Source organism: Rhipicephalus sanguineus, chromosome 3, assembly GCF_013339695.2.
Source record: "Rhipicephalus sanguineus isolate Rsan-2018 chromosome 3, BIME_Rsan_1.4, whole genome shotgun sequence".
Lineage (NCBI taxonomy): Eukaryota > Metazoa > Arthropoda > Arachnida > Ixodida > Ixodidae > Rhipicephalus > Rhipicephalus sanguineus.
The window spans coordinates 203,289,516-203,311,517 of NC_051178.1; the positions used below are offsets into that span (position 1 = coordinate 203,289,516).

At 45.9% G+C, this 22,002-nt stretch overlaps 1 protein-coding gene and 1 long non-coding RNA gene across 6 annotated transcripts in view; one reads left to right on the forward strand and one right to left on the reverse strand.

The window, feature by feature from the left end:
- The window catches only part of LOC119388127 (uncharacterized), a 300,453-nt gene that overhangs the window by 222,268 nt on the left and 56,183 nt on the right, over positions 1 to 22,002 (forward strand). Inside the window, exon 2 of one of the 5 annotated variants that reach the window (XR_007415507.1) lies at positions 20,619 to 20,896. The exons of the other annotated variants lie outside the window; for them this stretch is intronic. The gene's annotated coding sequence lies outside the window, so the exon portion shown is untranslated. The remainder of the gene's footprint in view (positions 1 to 20,618; positions 20,897 to 22,002) is intronic. 5 annotated transcript variants of the gene reach the window in all.
- LOC125757743 (uncharacterized) overlaps positions 1 to 22,002 on the reverse strand; it is a 107,447-nt gene that overhangs the window by 31,949 nt on the left and 53,496 nt on the right. The window lies entirely within an intron of this gene.

The following is a 22,002-nucleotide window of genomic DNA, read 5'->3' on the forward strand; positions in this document are numbered from 1 at the left end:
TCAGGAAACGCCGAATGCATCAACCCAACAGTTTTCATGTGTATACGCCCACCGTAACACTGTTCGCTTAGTTGTTCGAGATAAAACACGGCAAGGGTAACAGCCCAGCATGGCGGCACCGAAACCCGTCCGCAAAATAGTGTATAGGAATAAGTCTTGGTATACTATTAGAGAACAATAAAGAGAGAGAAGATATCGCTATTACTATCTCAAAACTTTTTCATTAACATTGTGCAGCAGTGCGTATGCTTTATTCCTGCTAGCTTAGCCTATATATAAAAAAAAGTGGTCGATGGTACGCCCACTAGTTCCAATGTAAAGTTTCTAGAGGAAGCCTTTTTTTTGTGTTGGTTGCATTGCTCCGCAAGACCAAATTCCAATAACCTGGGAAGCTCATTCAACATCGGCAGAACTGAACACGTTCATGGAAGTGATGTCAAGTGCTTTACCATTCCCCCACTTCAAACGAACGTCAACATGCGCCGGAGGCCTGCGGAAATTATTTTAGGCAGCGCAATTGGCCGCACGGTTTGCTAACAGCAATGTGCAATGAATATAATGGAGTCCTTTTTCTTTCTTCTCGAGTTAGGTTGTACCAATGAAGAATAAGCGCTGTTCAAAGAACTATTCCCAGAACAGCTACAGGGTAAAAACATGCAAAAACCAGACTTCATTGTCTACGAAATCGTGGGTGCTCGATGCCCTCACCACGTCTACCTACAAAGTTGGGTACTCGGAATGAAGTACTTCAGTGAGGCCTGTTGAGAAGCAGTCCATTTGCGAAATGCTATTTGTTCTCGCTGTGCTTCGGAAACGCAACCTTTTTTGTTTTACTTCGGCTTTTCTTGGCCCCCGAAGATATCGCAATAGCGGAGTTTTGGCTTGGCTTGGATGTGGCAACATCTTGAGGCCTTGATGAACAAACAGCCATCCCGCGACCTGAATGCTAAATGAGACGCAGCGATTCAAACAGAACGCTCTCATTTGTCTTCACTTCGATGATCTAGTATATATGCGCTTCTACTTCATTACTATTTCAACAACCAACCCTCGTACGCTTGGGTCCTTTTATTTCTGCAGTTAAATAAATTGAGCTGCTTTGAATGCTGTGCTTTTTTATGAGAACGTCGGCGTCGAGCCGTCCTGTTAAGAAGGCGATGGTGTTAGACGCAGAATGCTTAAGACTTCGTGTTTAAATATGAAATATAACTTATTGTTGTTTAGGTGTTTAAGAAAAGTTCTTTGGCGTGTTTGATAACGAAGTACGCTCTGGGATTTCTTGAATTCGTGTTGAGCTCCGATGTTCTTTGAGCAGGGAACTATCGTACCTTTAGGTTGCTGTACGGACGATTATTAAGGCGAAAGCCTTAGATGCCTCATCAAACGCCAAAATTGACAGTCAGCGTCAGCACGAGCGATGCAAAAAATCATCAACCCGTGATGACGGCACCATATGACGTCATCATGAAGTCACAGATCGCCAAAAGGTTTTGACGTCATTGCATGACATTGTCGCATGGTCAAAGGTGGGCCGATCATCGTGGCAGTGCAAGTCCAGGTGAGGTGCAGAAAGCTTGCATTGACTCTGATCCTGGAGGAAGTGCCAAATAATGTTAGGCACAGAAAGCTTTCCGAGGAGGGCGGGGGCAGAGCAATATATCGAATGAAAAGTAATAAATATGGGGCAGCAACGCCTTAGTGGTTCGAAGACTGAGGTAGCGGCAGAGCTGGTGGTGTTGCCCTCCTCCTTTCCCTCCTCCTCACCCTCACATCCCTTTCCCACCACTTGCTATACTATACTACACATGGCTGTTCTTGCTGTCTCTTTTTTATATGTTTCTTTGCATCTCTTTCTCTCTCTATTTCTATTTTTCTTTTCCTTTCCCTCTCTGTACTCGTACTCTCACCTTCTTTTTTCTCTCTTTCTTTTCTTTCTTCCTGTCTTTCTAACGCGTGACTATAGCCACTCATTATTTTTGGCGTCCGTGAGTTTTGCTTGCCTTCATTCCTGCGATAAATAACCGGCATTTTTGAGTAATTTATTAGAACCTTAAACTATCCCAGTCAAAGAACCTTAATCAAAGGACCAGAGCAAACAAAGGATGATTTAGCTACCTTCCTTTAGGCAAATGTTGCTGCGTTTCAGTTCGGCGCGCAAATGCAGCTTCTTCATTCGGAGAGGGCGAGGCAAGGAAAATCAAGATCAAACTACACCTGCACACCGGCAAGCGACCCTTATTCTAACAAGGACCGCAAGAAATGAGTTATTTCCAAATTCGAGATTTCGGCATAATATGCTCGTGCTCATTTCACTATTTTATTCCGCGACTTGCAGATACTGTGAGTGTCACAAGCAAGCGGCTGATTTCACTATACTGACATTGATAATGAGGAAGGGTAAAGGAACACTGCGCCTGCAAATTCGTGCCCGAACAGCATACATCATAGTCCCAAAGCCATCTCGCAAACCTCCTCTTTAATAGCGTCGCCACCTCCCCAGCCATACGATGTAATGCTGTGTACGCCCACGACCGGGTCGCAATAATGCATGCACTCACGCACGCCCGCGAGCACTCCCTCTGCGTGGCGTGCCGGGACTCGCCGACGGCGTCCCAGAAAGCGATCCACTGATTCTCCTTCCGCCGCGCCTTAGGAATACGCAAGCCGCGTCGGAACGCACGAGGCGACGACTGTTCGCAAAACAAAAGGTACACAGACTCAAGCCCGACGGCAGGATCCCCGACGCGGCGGCATTTCTGACGAACGTGACTCGAATTCTCGGAACGGATGTACATAAAGACGTGTACGATGGCGACATAGCTGAGGCTCGGTGCGTAGGCTAGCCGAAAAATGCACGAGAGACCCGCTGAATGCGAGTCGGCCGGAGAAGGACCGCGACGGCCTCTGTCGGGGAGCATGAAGACGCGGTGCGTCGGAAACCCGTCGCGCGTGTGCGCGATGCCTGATCCCTGACTGTAGCGAGTGTGTATAAACCGTGGCGTAATATAGCGACACGGCGCCGACGCCGGCAGGAGCAGCCCGGCAGGATTATTGTTCTGCTCCATCTTATTCACCGTGACAGCGTAGGCGCTCCCCAAATTAGGCGACGGCGCGCTGCTTTGCGTTTTGCCGGGAAAGACTAGCGGCTGAATCACGAGTGTAGGCGATGCTCACCGTACGTTCTTCGGGGAAGTAAAATAGTTGGCTCGTATGGCGATGTGTCGCGAGAATATGCAACAGGCCAGGATGATGTGTAAAGTTTTACGCAGAAGATACCTCGAAGTGCTCTGATATATTGAAGTTTACGTAAAATTTCAAATTGCAATGAACGTACAGCTCCCTCACAAACGTCTCACACACATTTACGTGCACGAACACATCTATTACAATTACATGTTAAGCAAAACGCGTTCTCTGACATGAATTGCCTTCAAATTGCAATGCGTAGATCTTGTTTCATCGTTTCGTTTCTTGTAAGCAACATACGAGGTATAGGCGTAAATTATTTGTCAACGAAAATATTTCCCCGATATTGAATACTGAAAGTAGTGGTTGGTGATCGAATCGATAGCACAGCTGTCAACTCCTAGCTGCAGCTTCGTAATATTACTCCTGCAAAAATAACACGAAAAAAAACCAACGTTGTGTAACCGTCGGTGAAAGCTCAGCGAAAAGAGATGTGTTGGATGAAGCTCATAAAAAATTCGGGCGTTTGCTTGTGAAAGCGGCTCGCAGACACAAATACACAAAATGGAGAAAGAGACTGCAAGAAAAGAAAGAATAAGGAGAGATTTCTATTTTCTTTTATTACTTGAGAAGACAAAGTTTCAACCACACAGTGTGGCTGAAAAGCAAAATTGCGGCACCCCACACCAATCCTCCCTGTCGCAAAGACCGCATGGTCGCGCGTCCGCTAAAGATTGATGAGCTACTGGAAAACACGCTACGCTTCCCATGTCTTGTCTCAGGAAGCTGGGAAAAAAATACGTACCGCAAGCGAAAGAAAACAGTGATCTTTTCCAATTCTACGCGGCTCCTCGATATCACATCCTCCTTTTTGTTTACTTCCAACGAAAGCTGAGACGCAAGAAACGTTATTTTCGAGAAGCGCTGAACGAAAGAAATCTACCGTCGCGCATAACGTGCGAAGACTGCGTAGCAGGCTGTGGCAGCGTCTGTGTCTAAGGATATCTTCGAGCTATGAGGACTGGTTTCGCCATCATGAACGTACACATGCCGCAAAAAAGAAAAAAAAGAAGACCTGCGTGGGTCAGCAACGATGATGACAAAGCGAGAACTCGAATAGACAGGAGTCCACGCTCGTTCGCAGTGGTGTCCTGCTTCTTGCGCAATAACATCAGAATTCAGTCCATTTAAAGCCGCCCTCGTTTATATCAGGCCGAAAAAAATGTTTGATGTCACCACTCCAGAGCCATATCTTGAGGAAAGGGCAAGGACCTTGCTCTTAAAAGATCGGCCCGGTGCCTCTTTTTGTAAGAGGATGTAGGCTTACTGTGAGTGCATCCCAACAGACTACACGCCAGCTCAGGGGCTCCTGGCACCTTCCTGCTGTTCGGAACGACCGAAAGCTCGGCTGACAGTACCAGAGATTTTGACAAACACCGAACTCTCCTCAATAGCTTTAAATCAACTGTGTCTGCATATACTGTATGACAGGGGCGTAGCCAGAAATTTTTTTCGGGGGGGGGGTTCAACCATACTTTATGTATGTTCGTGCGTGCGTTTGTATGTGTGCGTGCCAATATACGCAAGCAAAATTCAAAAATTTCGGAGGGGGTTTGAACCCCCCCAACCCCCCCTTTGGCTACGCCCCAGCTGTATGAGGACTACAAATACTCAACATGTTCAGCGCAAAAAAGAACACGAAAACACAAGGAAGGGCACGACACAAGTGTTTTCGTGTTCTTTTTTGCGCTGAATATGTTGAGTATGTTCCAACTAGCCCAATTTGCCACCTGACTACAAATACTATATTCAACTTAACACGGATTGATCGACCGCGGCTGGATGATCAGAAGGAGCAGTCATCTTCGCAGCAAAGCCGAAACCTTTCAATTTAAAACGTCTCACAGGACCACGTTGACTGCTGCGGAGCTTGCAGCACTCAACAGTGCACTTCGAAGGATTCCAAGAGCCGCCCCTAATTGAAGCATGAAGAGAAGTTTCGGGAATTCGGCCCCTTGCTCATAACTCTTTCATTGCGACCATCTTCTGTATAATGCAGACAGCAAGACATCCAACGGTGCAGACCACACGGTAGTTCTCGTTTTTAAGCTTAGCAAACGTCTATCGTTGCGAGCGACTAGCCATGTAATAGCACAGCGTCGGTGAAAACATCCTTTTTTTTTTTCGCGGGAGACCGGTGGTGCTGTGTGTACCGCTACTGCAATTACACCATGGCCTAGCGGTGCGCATTCCGGTCTCGGAATAAATGCTTGCTGCGCCCTATCTCATAATTCCTCTAGAATATCCGAAAATACATAAACGATGCGTTCGCAGAGCGAGTGGCAAGGCGGAAGAAAAAAAAAAGCGGGAATGGGGGGATTACTACGGTGTGTGCGCTTAGTGGAGCTGCAACACTCGCATCATAATTCGCGTACGAAGTCACAGCGCCACATACTTTACTGCTGTGCCCAAGGTTTCAGCATATAGATCGCTGAAGCTGCACCTGGAGCACGAAATTTGACGTCGGACGACGTAACGAAAATATCTGAGCGTCACAATGTGATGAAATAGTATCCCATAAACATGAATTTCCCACCGTGAAATGTTCAGAGCGACTAATTTCTAGTAATGTAAGCAGTTTGTCAACTTGGTATATCTGCCAGTAACGTTTCCTGTAAAGTCATTTGCGGAATTTGTGGCAGCAGAGACTGTTATCTTCTAGCATGTTTATTCTTTTTTTAACACGAAAGTGTTTTATGCCGGGGTCCACCAAGAGTTCAGTGACGTATTTTCGTCACGGAAGTGACGTCGAAAAAATGTACACGATCAGATGGCAAAGAAAAAAATCACAGCATATCCACGGAGTGAATGATGATGAGTGGGCGAAGCTGCGGAGGTTCATCGGTAAACCGTGAATCTTCCGTGAATTCTGCCCAGTACATCATCACCGACGTGAGATCGGGCGCGTTTATACTAAAGGTTCGATGAGAGTTATGACGACTTGCAGCTCACTTTAATTTTACATGTACGCTGTGAATTTTCATTGTTTAATCACGCACAGGAGAAATCGCACACACGCACTACCTTGGAGGTCAAAATCCAGTGCCTATATATACGGGGTGGTCAGTGAACGGTTGTGCAGCGCGAGCGGTCGGTTTTTTCAATCAAGACGCTGCCGCGACGCTGCCTCGCGACGCTGCCTGCGTCGGCGCCGCGAGGCAAGATTGGGGAGGCGGGGGAGGACCGTAGGAGAGGAGAAAGAGGGGGAAGCGTAGGAGAGGAGAGGGCGATACATATCACGTACTGTCGCAGCGCATTGTCTTTAGGGAGCCTTCATGTGTGCACGCCCCCTCCGTTTTTAAAGGGCCCCTCACCAGGTGACCTAACGAATTTTAGTTAGACATTGCAAGTTGTTGCGAGCCCAATAAAGAGCATTATGCCACAAGAATTTTTCTAATCGGTTCCTTAGAAGCTGAGAAAAACAATAATTTGTAGCGGCGCGAAACCATGATGCGAGGAGGCGAGCTACAAACCCTTGCCGCTCGCCCCGTGTAGCCTTCGCAAGCCAAATCCCTTCCCTGCCCTCTTCGGCACGCGAGCAGGAGGATCACATAACGCATACGCATGAACACGTCATACGCACAAAATGTCACGAGCGCATGACGAGCCCGAGCCCCCGAGACGCGAGCGGCGTTGTGGCGGCGTTCTTTGCGCTTCATCTCTGCAAGTTATGCCGAATGCGCCCTCGCCGATCACTTGGCTTTCAACCTATTACTGAGCACGAAAGCTGCAACATTTGTACGGACGCGAGGCTAGCGGTGTGCCGCATGAACATCTAGTTAGACGCGGGAGGATAAATGAGCCTAATGAGCGCTGGAACGCGGTAGAAAATTAGTTTCGTTGTAAAGGGTGGCGTCTGCACGATGCGCAAAGCGCGAGAACACGAACGCGTGCGAAACGGAGGTACATTAGTCTCGAATCTCGCTGCGATTCGCAGTAAAAATTAAAAAAGAAAACGCGACATTCGGTTTGTGTGTTTTATTATTGCTCTCAAGTTTTATTCATCCATTCAAGCAACAAATTACACAAACTACACGTCATGTCAAATAATTATCGCAGTGTCACGTGCTACTGTTGGCGACGTCAGAGCACGGTCGTCTACGCAGACGAACGACGTCACCGCACTACCATCTACGTAGGGCCATTCTCTCATGTACGTCATCCCCTCATTCTCTGGGCGCGCGGCCGCGAGAAGAAGGGCAAGCAGCGTTCAGCTTGAAATTTGACCCGTTTACGCTGCGCGTAGCGTTGCAAATTTTGGCAGACGCAATCGTGAACGCCCAGTGCATGCATTGCGCTCGTCAGCTCAAAATTTTCAAACCTGGTGAGGGGCCCTTTAAGACTGGTTACACACTACTACGACGGGGACGAACGCGTGCCGCTATCCGCCTCGTGCATCGGTATGGTGGCGCCACCGCTCGGCTAAGGCGGTTGTACCCTCTCCCAACCCCCCATAGGATCTTATGCATTTTGAATGAAGTTTGCGATTTCGTTGCGCAAAAACAAACTAGCGCCATCTCTCGACAATACGCCACACCGACGACGCAACACTTCCTCTTGCTTCCACCGATACGCGATGCTCCTAGGTGCCCCCACTGATCTCCACTAGGAGGAGCTGGATGGCGCATCGAGCACGCGGGCGTGAAGCCACCGGAAGCCGCCGTTCTTGTCCCGGAAGAGAGCTTTCCTCTTCTTTTTTAAAAGAAATACCGGCTTGTAGCGCAGTAAACTGTACGAATCGACCGGAAAAGTCGTCAAGGAAGATATTTCACGCGTAAGTACCTCAAAGCTGCATTATTTTTTACGCATTTTGTACGTTGCAGCGCTCCGCCGTATTCGGACGGTGTCGGCACGGCGTCTGTCATCTTTCGTGTAGCGTTCGTCGGCGTCTAAAGTGAGGCGTAATCGCAGAGTTTGAAAAAATAAAAAATAAAAACGATCATAACAACAGGTGCTACCCGAGAATATTTGAATTGCGTGACTGAGACGCACAGAAGACGCCGGCTTCCGGGACAAACAGGGCACCTTCCGGTGGCTTCACAAGCGCCCGCCTCGCAGAGCGGGGATGCGCCGTCCAGCCTTTTTAATGGAGGTCAGTGGGTGCCCCTCTCTCCACTTTCTTTTATTTCTTTCGGTGGCCGTGAGAGCGCGCGCTGTGCACTGTGCTGTAGCGCACCCGACAAGACCGGCTGGGCTCGTCGCTTTCGTCGCGTCTTCCTTGAACGTTGCAACGTTAATATTGTGTTAAGGCGGTGGCCACACGTCGGACGATGAGCCCTGATTTCGTTCAGCTGCCATCTCATCAACGGCAATGTTTCAGACGCCTCAGTTGTGTACTTTTGTCCGTTGGTTGCGGGACAAGATGGCCTCCTGCAAGACCGCGTTTTTCCAAGTCAGCTGTGTGCGTAGTTCTCGGCGTCTTAGCAGTTTGATGACGCGAGGACGTCAACTGGTGCTACATCGTGGGAACCGCTGAAGTGACTGCAAGCTTGACGACATTGTGCCAGAATATTCTAGCGTACTGTACGCGCACGATTGTGCTACACTTAAAATACCGCGCTTGGCCTCGCGCATCAACCTGGTACGCCTGTGTGCAACAAGTGTGTTGTTATCATTGTTGCGTCGGTTAATATTGAATTGCAATTGGAATACCGTTTTTGCAAAGGTAAGTGAAGCTGTAAGTAGTTGTCCTGCTATATGCTCGCTACTCCACGAACATTACTTCTAGAATCGCATTTTATTTTGAGCTGCACGTACCAAAGGAGAATCTAGCATACGAGATACATTACACGCGTGCGCATTTCCTATATAAATCTGAGTAATGCCACGCGTGCGCACTTCCTATATAAGTCTGAGTAATGCCATGCTCAATTTAAAGCGCATGTGTTAGAGGATTGTGGCTTCAATGGTGAAAGTGATTAGATATTCCGAAATATGTGATTGCAATGCAGTTAGAACTTTCTCATATGTTAATACGGTCTGTGAACAAAAAAAAAAAACCGCTGTGTGAATGTTTGTTGGTCATTTGCTACAGTACTTTCACGCATTATTATGCAGCTGTGTGACGGCTGTTAAAACGTTCAGCATGTTAGATTTTGGTTTTCTTGGCCTAGTTGAGTGCTACGATTGTTGGGCGAAGATAAAATCGCGTGTCTTTTGTGCGTTTCTTAAGCAGGCATACAGCCGTAATAGTCATTGTTGTTGTACTGTTTGGGGTGTTCAATAAAACAAGAATGCTGTTTTGTACTGCAACAATTTTTATTTCATCTGTGTTAACAGATCACGCAAACAACTTGGACACATGCACGTAAGAAACGTACGCAGTGCATCGCGCGCACGCATAAAAAAACGGGCCTGTCATTTAAAAACAAATAATATAGAACAATCGACGTAACAGACGGCATGGTTGTCTAGTGGAGCAGCGTCGGCAGTACAAATATCAAACCAGAATGAAACATGAATAGAAAAACGGAGAGTAACAGGCGCTTTGCCCACGCCTTCTATGAGCCGCGCATATCCACCTATCGCCACCGTCCGCCGTTGGTGGCGCCACCAGTACCACTGAAAGCAGCAGCGCACGAGGCGGATAAGGAGCTTCGCCCCTAAAAAAGTTCCGTCAACGGGCATTGAACCCACGACCGCTCGGTCCGCAACAACAGATGCCGAGCGCGCTATCCACTGCGCCACGGTCACAGACTCTAGAGGCTTTACAAACGCGCCATTTATATATACCACTCTCCCGGTCGGCGGGGTGGTGTTGCCCTCTGGGAGCGGCAAAGTAAAGTAATTCATCATTACTGTGGCCTCCGTGATTTGTACCTGCAACGCGTTACACGTTCGTCCCATTCGGCGCGTTTTGAACAGAAGTGCAATTTTGTCAATGCCTTAACACACTGCGAGGTGGCGACCTTAACCCAAACGTCGTAAAAGCGTCGGCCTTGCTCATAGTATCACGCTAATCAGACCAAAAATAGCTCCGCGACGCGCGCCTGCCTCACCTGCCTCTAACGCCGCGTTCCCCGCCTACGCGCTTGCCCCGAGCAAAATTGCGGCCGAGCTACCGGGGCGGCACGACGCGCTTTGCGTTTCCCTCTAGTGCGGCCGTGGTGTTCAATCATTTCAACATGCCGCAGGATGGCGACGAAGTCCTGAGTCCGATATGCGACGCTCTTCTGGCTATCACAACTCGTTCTCTGCTTACGCTTTCACCGTTAACTACTACAGGTACCACAAGGGTTTGCTTAATCATTGAACATGGACGTTAGTCATCGGCATGGAGATGTACCACCAAGCATCAAAGTGGGTGCATGCACGTTAAACGGTGCCATAGCTGGCAGACATCAATATACATTGTGCAAACATTCAGTTACTTCTGTAAGGGCACGCTTTACTTTCGTGTTATTCCGATTCCTATGACGGAGGGATCAACCATATTTTTAAGTCATCCGATACGCTTCAGTTTTCTAGGTTAGCAGAGCACCATTATATTTTTGGGTCATTATTTCGTACGATTGTGGTTTCATTGCAAATATGGACGTTGAAAACGTGCACGTGTCTTTTCTGTTCAGTCCACCAAGTTTGCAGGTGGGTATCTCTAGCTTTGAGATGAAGATATGAACAATGGTGCATAACTTTCCTTATATACCAGAAATTAGCACCCGGTAAGTTTTTTCTATAGCTTTCATTCAGTTATGGTCACTTTGCGCTGCAATACCATCGTGGGGCCATGGATATTTGCCCAATTTTCAGTTGTTTTATACGTCACTGGGAAGTTTATCCGCTTTGCCAGCTGTCTGCATTACGGACAACCTATCCGACAAATTAATGTGCTCATGTGGCTGGCTCCGTTTCCATCGCTAGATCAAAAGTAGTGGTGTTATCAAAATGGCCGACTGGGCTAGTGTTCCCATTAAACCTTCATTTGGTAGTAAGCGCTTGTCCGTGTGTTATTAAGTCCTTGTCTACGTTACGCGCTCGTATTTCAAGCAAGCAGAATAGTGGTGTTGCCCACAAAAATAGGCAAACGTAATCAGAAATGACAGTGAAAGCAACACAGCAGAAATCAACACGGCACCACCGGAATGTTATAACAATGATTGTGTGTGTCCTTTGTTTTGTAATATCATATGATTATGATGGGTTCGCCGGCTCTAACGTAGCCTATCTTCTCGCGTTTTTCATATATAAATAAATGAAAAAAAAGAAGTATATTTCACTTAAAGAAAATAAAACAATATTTTCCCAGGTAAATATGACCTTTCTGATGATACATAGTGATACAAAGAAGGACGTTGTTGAAACTCTGCAGCGGATTGGATTACTCCCGTTTGCAATGCTAGCACGATTAATGTCGTTACCTTGGCTCAGTCATCGAGCGGACAGGAATGAATATTTTTTTTGCGCGTCCACCGGACACAGGGAAGTCGCTCTCACGTATTTTTCACTAATGAACGCAAATGAAGATATTGCGCTCGAAGCTCCAACTGCAATGTAAACAGATAAAAAAGCAGGCTAGTATTGGTACAGCCGTGCTGATCATCGGTTTTGTTCTCCATCAATCAGCGCACTAATCGAGAGCGAAAATGCCGCTCAATACGGACTGCGCAGTTCGTTCATCAGTTCTGTGCGAGGTACGCCTGAAAAGCCGGGCCCCTTTTGTGCGCCTAATGAAAGGACGCGCATTCGCGCGAGAAGTGCGTGCTCGTTTCACTGCGCGATGCGAATGTTCGCGCCAGCATCGCCTCATCTGGATCTGAATTGCCGCGCGAAATAGTTTCCCCATTATATTACGGGTAGTACTTCAATATCGAGCTGTAATTTCACGGGGCTCTTTTCCCATCCAATGCGGCGCTATCATTGTTTGCGCGCTCACGCTGGAAGCGCAAGTTGCTGCGTTCCTCATTCCTCTTTGATGCGTTCTACAAAAGCATTTTCCAGAATATGCCACGCTGCGCAAGTGTGAAAAGTGGGATTTGCTGTAGATACACTCGGGAAGTTGCAGTGCCAGCAGCGAAGATGAGTGCGAAGGTTTTTCTTTTTACACCTAGCTATATCCAAATTTTTATCGATGTACGAAACCGGGACGTATTTTACGAAAACAACCGTTCCATCTCATCTCCCGCAGTGTCCTTTCGTGTTATCCAATCTGTTATCAATATTTTTATTCAACGCCAATAGGGATCGTGTCAGCAGCAGGTTCCGCGCCTCAGAATAGCTTACCTAAATGTAAACCTACGAGCTGTTTCAGCTCACTGTTGCTAGAAAAAACAGGTTTCTAGGACATAGCGTCACTGAAGCCATAAGAGACCAGATAATATCATAAAAAAGGGGAGCCTCGGTGGACGTGAAACTCTAGAGAATGAAGCTGAAACGAGGAATAAAAGAAAAAAACAAACTCGAAACACTTCTTTATCGTTTCGTGCCGCCCTGCTTTGTCAGACATGATAGAAGCCTGCCGGAGCAAACAACCGCACACAGAAAGACAATCGACCAACGACGCCCACACTTTATTCGACACACGAAAAGTCGAAACAGACAAACAAACAAGTAAACAAATAAGCGAGCAAGGACTGCGCTCGCGCGCGAGACATCGACTAGTGATCGATGCATAGCGGCGAACAAAGCGGTCCGATGCAGACGACTCTGGCTGTCTAGCGACGCCTCGATATCCTGAATCCGACCGAGGCGTATCAATGATCCGTAGGGCTTTGCCTAACTCACTTCTTTTTCTACGCCTATCTCCTTTCTTTCCGATTCACCTTTCTGCTCCATTCCTTTCTTATATTGTTTGGCGATACACACATACCTCGCTGCGGGATCCGTGTCTCATGGGGGGAAAAGCCACATAACCTCTGTAAGGACTAACCCTACGTCGCCTCCCTTCCCTCTCATTCACTCGCTACCGGGGACAGCTTCTGGCCTCGGTGTATTCACTCCTGACTCGGTCGAGCTTTCAGCGGGTTCCCTGCGTGCTTTCGTGGCTGCATTGTTATTACTTCTTTATTTTCTCTCCTAATGCTGTTGCTTTCGCCTCTATCTGTCTCCGGCGATTTCTTCCTGCATTCTCTCCCAGCAGCAAAGCACTGTGGGCCACGGACACGACAATGACGATGACAATGGCGATGTCGATGCTATCCGGCGTGCCTTCGTGGCATTCTCGCGTTGGGCGCCGGAGAGAGCCAGTATTCGTGGTATTGATTGAGCAATGCGGCTGCCTGCGACGACAAATCTGCTCTCTTTTGTTACGCAAAAATTGTCAGGTTCACTCAGTTCCAGCAGCGTTGATTTTTTTTTATCTTTGTATCTTTGTTCAATTTTTCTTCCTTTAAATTTTCTCTCAAGGATTTCAGAGAACCTTGTATGCGATGTATCAACAAAAGAAGTATAGTCCTTGATCACAATGTGAACAAACTAGCGTCAGATATATATATAGCATCGAAATGGTATTTGAATCGTGGAACCACTGTGACTGAATCCGATGACCAAGTAAGGGTATGCCTTACGAAGCATGTAAACATACAGACTCATTTGCCATACGCAAAGTTTGGACTTACTGCCATCGTTCAAAATCAATATCTGTTTTTTTATGTATTTTAAGGCGTCAGAACTTCAAGAAATAAATTAGCTGTCCGAAAGAAGAATTTTTTTTTCTCGAGGGCTCACTCATTTGTTAGACGCAACCAAATGAATCCAACGGACAATTAAGTCAAGGGAAGCCCTGGGAACATTAATTGATGTCTTTAACTGTAGCTGAGTAATTATGACGTAAATTGCAAAATAACAAACACGCAAAGAATAAAGAAGCTTAGCTATAATGGTACTCCAATCTTTGAATCTCTCACATCTTTTTTCTTTTTACTAATGACTACTTCGTCAAGCTACTCTGCATTATCAGTAACTCCATCACGTTTGTCATTTATAACGTTGATCTGTTCATTTATGAGTGAAAATTCCTCATTTTCTCGAGGCCTGTAATGCACTTCTACTAACTCAAATAAAATTTGCTCAATCAGTCATTCAGCGGATCCTCACAAAATCTAACTAAAATTTTCATATAAGTGTATCTCTTATACTAATCGCTAACAAAAGGTACGCAAAGCCTAATCATTTGACCTTATCGCAAAGTATCTATGCAAGGAAGGGCCATCTGGTCTTCGTTCTATCTTCATCGTATCTCGCGACCCAGTTCGCGCAAAGGCCTTCTTCCCATTCTCGCAAGTTGCCGGGTGGGATTCGTTTCGCGCGTGTCCGGGCCTTGGCTGCACGGCTTTTCTGTCGCGTTATGGCTTCAATAAATAGGATTGCGCGAAAGATCATCCCCAGATTTACTGCGACCTCGCGAACCTCATTTCTAGCGTGCTTAGCGTCGAACTTAGGCGAGGAATGGGATATCCGCGAGAGCGTGCTTGCGAAACAGCCTTTTACTTTTGTTTTTTTACTTCTTTCTGCCGACTTAGTAGTTCTCCGGAACCGCTGGGCGAAATGGAACAGTTGCGAAACAGTACAGAAGGCTGTTAGCAGGCGGCAAAAATTGATTTTTTTTTTGTTCTTCAAGCGTAGGAAGAAACTGAGGGCTGCGGAATATTTTATGCACTGAGAAATTAAATGTAATTCAATGGAGGGAGGTGGGCAACAGAGATGAAGAACGCAAATGAGGTAGCAGTACAGGCTTCTTTTAATTTGCGTATATACACGTAAACGTTATCACTTGCGTAACCAAGCGAGCAGAGTACATTTACCGATAGTGTGAGGAAATGAACGTGTTGCTGGCTGTGCAGTCAAAATAGCTGTTTGACAGTACGACGTTTCGGCAATAGAGACGCGGACATGGAACTTAGCAAGGATGGATTTTTGGACTTGTCGGTGCGACATATTCATATTGTTAAGCGCGGAACTGAAACGACCTGGATTGGACAGGGAGTAACACACACACAAGCGCTAACTTTGAACGATGATTTATTGGAAGCTGGATCAAAAATATAGACATGAAAATTGCAGTAACCTGAAAATTGCCTCCTCATTTGGCGCATGCCTAAGTGACCGCAATTTTCATGCATATATTTTTTATCCGGCTTGCAATAAATCATCGTTGAAAGTTAGCGCTTGTGTGTGTGTTACTCCCTGTCCCGTCCTTGTCGTTTCAGTCCAATATGGAATACTGAACCAACGTAAACCTACACGCTCAGTGTTTAACTTTGAAATTTCACCTTAATCTGGCACCTTCATTTCTAAGTTTTCCAAAATTTTTCCAAGGTATGCCTATACGACTCGAATTCTATTTTGTAGCTTTTGAAGTTTAACACTCAAGGTGGTGAAAAAGGAAATGGTATCTTCAATGCCGTTTTTTAAAGAAATCTGTTCTGATCTTTGAGCACGAAACTCCAGATATACAAGATGCTGCACTTACTAACAAAGCACAATATCAAGCATGCTTAGCAAGAGTATGTGTGAGACGTGACGTACATAGTATACGTGAACACTGGATGTGAATCATACGTTAAACACAGCGTTTTGTGAACTCTCGCTTTCTCTATCTTGTTCGATTTTTAACTGTAAAAGATATTTAATTTACTATGTATAGCGATGAATGGCTGAACTTAGTGGCACGTAGGTGGCACGTTGGTTGTGCAGATCAGTTCGCGAAAGAAAAGGAGTCGTCCTGAAAAAATTGCACCGCTCGCTCTATTTTATTCCCTGGCATCATAAAAAAGCCCCCACTTATGAAGATATCAGCGAGTGGAATATCGATATCACATTCAGTGATTTTATGAGCCAAAGCCACAATGTAATTATGCAGCCAGGCGTACTGGGGGTCTGTCGACGAAGTTAGACCCCTTGGGGTGTTTTAACGTGCCCCTATATCCAAGCACACTAGTGTTTTTTTTCTATTTTTTTGCATGTCCATTTTATCAAAATTTGGCCGCAGCGACTTGGAATCGAGCCCGCATCCTGAGTTTAGCACCGCGGCAGCGCATGTGAAAACAGGAATATTAATACAAGAAGTACACTTAATTGAAAAGTGGTGTATCTTACCTCTACGCTTTGGCTGTTACAATAAGCTACTTTGACTAACGTCTCTTCAGACTGCTGGTTCAATGACTACAAACCGCCTCCCAAAACACGCAAACTGGGCTGCTGCTTACCACAAAATCTGGCGATGACAATTGTATAAAGATTAATCTGCCGTTCTATCGATCTACCTCCACGGTTAGATTCAAGACATAGTTTTGATAGAAAACAACCCCGACCACCATAACGTCACCGCGAAGTTGGGTACGCATGGAATTCAGTTCTTCTAGACAAAGAAATTTTATCGACTAAGAAACTTCGTCACCTGTCGTCCTGGATCTTAGTTTACGCGTCATCTGCTTCGCGAGCACAACTTCTAAAAAAGAGATAGCAGCACCTTTATTCTGAGTACGGGTGCTTCCGCAGAGTTAATCACTCTTGTAACTAGACCACGCTTGCGCGCCGCCTACGCCTGGATGTGACACATCGCGGCGGATGAGGGCGCTACGATCAATAATTGAAAGTGCGGAGGTTCAGATAGGAAGAAGGAGGCTCGCAGCACTAGGCCTACCAATCGTGATCGCTCTCAAGCAGTTTCTAGAGCATCCGAGGGAGCACGCAAAAAAGTTTACAGCTAGTAAAACAAAAATTGGAAGCATTATTTGGGACCGCCAAATAAAACAATCTCGATTAGGGGTTCTTCTGAGGCGTTGCTTTCATCAGCACTGTTAAATGATTTCCTTTCTTGGGACTTAGGTTACGTATCTGAAGAGAAATTATGAACAAAAAAAGTAGTAAAATGTAGGTAGAATTCCTCGCTGTTTTATGCATAGAGATAAAACAATTTCGCATATTTGTTTTTTTAGACTTCCAACAATGGTGCGCAGAATAATGCTCAAAGCTCACAACGCAAAATCAAGGCGCAAAACTAGGAAAGCAACGGGGCTCAACGATTGCAAACGAAAGACATTGTCACGGGGTCGTGACGTCGACGAAGGCAGCAGTCGGCGTGTCGAAGATGAGGCTGTTTATTTTGCCGAACTTGTGGCCAGCAAACAGAAAGTCAAACTACAGGAATACACACTGTACACTGATAGCCGCGAACAGAGCGTCGGCCGTGGATAAAACTGCTCTGCGGCACGGCGCATCGGCATTTATACATACAGCATCGAACATTCGAGCCTTATCGCTTATGGCCGCGTTACATCGAGAATAACCTCAACTGTTCGCATTTGCGCGCTCAAGCCTATAAGAAAATTCTAAGAAAGTCTGGAAGGTTCCCAGACATTACGGCGCGGCCTGCGCAAGGCGGCGGCTACGCGTGCAACGGAATAAAAAGGACAAAGAGAAGCGTGCGTGGCAATATTATGCAAAAGTAAAATGAGCGGAGACAGGAGCGCAGATATATAGGATGACCGATGAGAAAAGATGATGGTAGCACTGCGTATCTGCCAAGGTAAGAAAAGTACACAGCACATGTCCACGTAACGCCCCAATTACTGAGCAGACGAAGTGAGAGTTGCGCAAACACTGTAGGCGTTAATTTGCTCGAGAAATGGGCATGTGGCGTACCGTAACATGGTGTTAACATAATATTTGCCGCTATATAGCTGTGCAACCGTGGATAGATTTTGAATTGCGGCTTCTTATTTGCACTGCATACTTATTACTTGCCGTTTAATCGTTTTCTTGCGATAGCAGTTACATGGACACTCCCGACGCGTATTTGCCATCACTGTTGGCGCTGCCGCGATCTTCCGTATAAAGTCCAAATCGATAACACCCCCTGCACGTTGTATGCTGTATAAAGTCCAAATCGATAACATCCACTGCACGTTGTATGCTGTATGTGCGAGTGAAAGTGCACTAGCGCGCTTTACGTTGAAAAAGATCACCAGACGACTTATACCTTTGTAGGTACATGTTTTTCTCGCCACTCAGTTTGCGATGGAGCGATAGAAATCACTAAGGTCGCTTCGCTTGTCGCAGCGGCCGCATTTCCTGCACCGGCGTTCTGTTGTATTACGCCAGGTTGGATGCTAAAGAAGTGAGCCACTAGCCCATATTCATATAACATTCCAATTTGCTGCTGTCGCGTTCATTTCTTTGCCCTTGCGACGTAAGTGGGTCTTTTCTTCATATTTGAAATGCCAATTTCGTATCCTCACAATCGTGCTACATAAGAGCAAAATAAGTACCAGCTGGATAACCGTAGCTTTCCTGTTTGTGAAGTACGCAGAAACAGGCTAACCTTTTGATATGGCAGCGAAGTCTCCTGTACTTTCTTTTTGTGATAATGCATACACCTTATTCCTTGATTGCAGGCTTTCGGCCTTACAGTTCATTACTGTCATTACCGGTTTTGTCTAGCAGCTTTCTAAAGGAAAAAAAAATTGCTGGCCACAGTCCACAATTTCTTTCTGCGCATCATATCTTACAATTTTCTGAAAAACTTTACGTTACTAATAGAATTTAAAGACATCGCGAAATATTAAGCACATATAAAAATAATTATACTGATTGTTATAAATGATTACATATTTCGTCTGTGCCTGCGATAAGGCATAAAAAGCAAAAAAAAAAGACTTCTTTAAACATTTGCGATGTGTCTGTACTTCATAAATAATTTTTTTCCTACAATTTCAACCTACTTTTGGGGTATTTTAACGTGTGCCATCGCTACTACAAACAGCAGGAGTGTAGAAGCGTGCGGCGCGGAGCAATGATCAAGGGTCGGGACGCGAAAAAGAAAGCAAGTTAGGCCAATAACACCAAATCAGATGAGCCATACAGTTTATTTTGGGTAGTAACCCATTAACGCGGGCACACAATCTTACAGCGCCTAAGCGAAGCGCTAGGCGAACTCGTAACGTGAGACGCTTGCTGTACTTTGAGTTTTTCTTTGTTAATATTTGAAGCTTGTGAACGGAACGAAGTTGCCTCAGCCAACGGTGTGCGAGCCAATTTCTCTCAAGACGCTTGAGCGTCAGTTTAACTTCATTTTCTTTTTTTCCGCCCTTAAGTTTAGCAAAGATGTGAAGTGTTTGCCATTAGGCTAAACCAACTAACATCACGGGATGCAAGGGCACGTCAGTCTGCTTGATCAGTATGCTAATCGCCGTTTCGTGATCAATGCATGGCGTTCAGGCACACACCCCTCAAGTGTCTGTTTCCTCTTCCCTGTCCGTCACCTACGTGATATCTTGCTCGAAAAAGCTATCTGAAAATACGCGTTGTGCAGCACAATGTTCAGAATTAGCTAAGTTTGTGCTTTCATATTTTTATGCCTCGAAGGAAGAAGCGATGTGCATGCAATAACGAAAGACGATGTGCATGCAATAAGTGAAGTATGGCTTGCAGCTTAAGGGACAGTAATGTATGTAGAGGGATTCTGGATACCATAGTGAATGTCCTCGTTAAAGTGGCATTTCTGTTTAGAGCATCAAGTATATTGTTATTTTTTTTTTTGCTTTTTCGCATCGCTTGTTCGCCTGTATTCAAATTATGTTTTTGATCTGCCTGTGCGTATGTGTACTAAACGTGCATGATGACGATGATGGTCCTACACCTCAGTCCCACAACAGAAGGTAGGCCTAGAACAAGGTAGTTGAACTTTCGGTTAATAGCCCGAAAATAATAAATAATGCTAATATATTCTTTATTTTTCCACGGGTTTCTCATTTAGGCGCTCTAATTCTGAGTGGCTCAAAAGAAAGAGAGAAGTGCACAACTGTATTTTCCTATAGCAGAGATCTCGGTGCTACTAAAGGAAACGGAAAGAAAATGACTAAAAAATAAGAAAGAGAGAAAGTATGCATGTAAAGGCATAGAAAGTAAGTAAAGATAGTTACAGTTGGCTGTATTGCAAAGAGAGGGGAGTAGAAAGATACAAATATAAAGAATAACAAAGTACTGATGAAACACAAGGACATGTAACAACTACTTCGAGTACTACGTTTGGCGTGCTACACGGAGAGTGATTTGTTTTCCCCATATTCATACAAAAAGTCAGACTACGGAAAAACTCTAAAATAAACTCCTCAGGATTCGTGTGTCGATTCAGGGAATAAAAGAGAACAACGCTATCAAAACCAGGCGAAACAAAAAGCCTGACGCCAAATTCCTGGCTGTGAACTCATGTTGCTTAAACTTGTTATTCCTGGTGCAATGAAGAAATGACATAGAAGAGACAGAGGAGACACGTTTCGAGTACTGCGGCAGGAATAACATGTTCAGCAAACTTAGGCACCAACTCTCCCAGCAACAAGTTCTTCCAGAATACTTATCGCGTTTCTTCTTATATAGTTTAATGAATTCCGGAAAAATATGCTCCACCTTGATCAACTATTATTTTTCTCTCGCAGACTCATCAAGACATCCCTCGCCCTCGGTCATGCTGACTCCGGCTGTCCGGCAAACGACAACGACCGCAACCGAAGGCGGAGGTGACGCCACGGCTGAGGGCATTCGACAGCGCAAAGCTGTGGCTGACGATAGCGAGGCCCGGCTTAGCGACGAGCTTTGGCCTTCCACGAGTCGCCTGTTCCCGTCCTTTGACAACAGCACGGAGCGCAATGTCACCTCGCAACTTGGCCAGACAGCCTACCTGCACTGCATCGTCAACAACCTCGGCGACAAGACCGTACGTAATTCTCTTTATTAACAGCGGGGGTGTTTATGCTTGGCAAAACTCCGGGATCGTCCGCACAAAATTGGGCGAGTATGCTCCGCAGAAATGGGATATGTGCCAAGACGCTCCTACCATAGCATAGCCATCTATATTCATCATCATCATCATCATCAGCCTGTCTACGCCCACTGCAGGGCAAAGACCTCTCCCATGTTCCGCCAATCAACCCGGTCCTGTGCTTTTTGCTGCCACGTTATACCTACAAACTTCTTAATCTCATCTACCCACCTAATGTTCTGTCTCCCCCTCACGCGTTTGCCATCTCTTGGAATCCAGTCAGTTACCCTTAATGCCCACCGGTTATCCTGCCGACGTGCAACGTGCCCGGCCCATATCCATTTCTTCTTGATTTCAACTATGATGTCCTTAACCCCCGCTTGTTCCCTGACCCACTCTGCTCTCTTCCTGTCTCTTAAGGTTACACCTATCATTTTCCTTTCCATCGCTCGCTGCGTCGTCCTCAATTTAAGTTGAACCCTCTTTGTAAGTTTCCAGGTTTCTGCTCCGTAGGTAAGTACCGGTAAGATGCAGCTGTTATATACCTTCCTCTTGAGGGATAGTGGTATATATCTATATTATAGTATAGTAAAGGGGTGGGAAAGATAAGTGAGGGTAAGGAGGAAGAAAAGGAGGAGGAGAGCGAGGGTAAAGCGTCACATAGCCATCTATAAAATACTTCAGGAAGGGGATGGGAAAGGGTAACCATGTATAGTGGAAGTAGCAAGGGGCGGGAATAAAAGTGAAGACGAGGGAAAGGAGGAGGGGGAAGGGTAAAGAATAGCATAGCCATGCATAGCATAGGGGTGGAAAGGTAAGTGAGGGTGAGGAGGAGGGTAACGCCACCAGCTCCGCTGTTCCCTCAGTCTCCGCACCACTAGTGCGTAGCTGCCCCAAGTTTTTCAAATTCTATTCAAATTCAATTTTATTCAGCATTTTCGTTACCGAAATTGCGTAAAGAAAATGCAAGGATAAGAGGAAAAAGCTGCTATGTTAGTAGGTCGACGAAGCTCCTACCCCTTTTTTCTTGGCATCGATATCCGCAGAGCACAGATATTAAA